A 1059-nucleotide genomic window follows, 5' to 3' on the forward strand; every position below is an offset into this window, starting at 1 on the left:
ATGCACATGCGTAGTAGAACCTTCCAAGGGTGGGGCTGGAGTATCCACCAGTTCAGGCACCCCTATAGTCACCAGAATGGAGGTTCGGAGACAGCAAGGGACCAATGAAAAGATACAAAAAAAAGAAAAAAGAAAAAAAAAATATCCACACCTCTATCTCTGCAGCTCTGTCAGGCATCTGTGGCTGCTCTCTTCTTTTCCCTGCTTGGCCCCACACAAAATGGTGGCTCCTAGAGCAGCTGAGCATCCCAAACCAGGAAGCAATGGATTTCTTGCTTATGCCACAAACTCCCCAGCTGTAAGTCTTCCAACCTTCTAAATATTCCTTTATATGTGGTTCAGAGTACTGGGACCATACCCTGAGCCTTCTTGGTCCTGCATTTTGTGTTGTTCTCGGCAAAGCTCGTCACTACACTTCCACCCGATCTGCCATCTTTTTCCGGAAGTCATAAATGAAGTCTTGATGAAAGAGTTTCCAGGATTTTGAGGAAGACATCACACCTGGGAAACCCAGAGACACCCATTGATCCATTCCAAAATTTCCCACTTCCCAGCTAGGCTGTCTGAGAAAGACCCAAAACCACCGTGTCCCAGAGGACACAGAACTGATAATGATGTCCCACATTCATGTAGGGAGTCCCGCGGACTTCGTGGTTAAATGATTGACTGCTGAAAGAAGGCCAGTCAGTCAGTCAAAGGTTCAAGTCTACCAGCTAAGCTGCTCAGCAGGAGAAAAGACCCAGTGAGCTGCTCCTATAAAGATCACCAAAAGGCCACACCAAACAAACACAAATCCACTGTTGTGGCGAATATTCCAAGTCAAGGGAACCTTACCAGCCAAACCAGAACTGCCTTCATAGGGTTTCTAAGGCTGTCAATCTTTATGGGAGACACTACTTCATCTTTTTCCCACAGAGCAGCTGATGAGTTCACACAGATGATTTCTCTGTTTATCAGCTTAGCACTTTAACCACTGTGCCACCAAGGCCCCCTCCCATAAAGATTGTTGTTGTTGTGAAGTGCCATCGAGTCGTTTCCAACCCATAGAGACCCTGTATA

The sequence above is a fragment of the Chrysochloris asiatica genome, unplaced genomic scaffold (genome assembly GCF_000296735.1).
Source record: "Chrysochloris asiatica unplaced genomic scaffold, ChrAsi1.0 scaffold00116, whole genome shotgun sequence".
Taxonomy (NCBI): Eukaryota; Metazoa; Chordata; class Mammalia; order Afrosoricida; family Chrysochloridae; genus Chrysochloris; species Chrysochloris asiatica.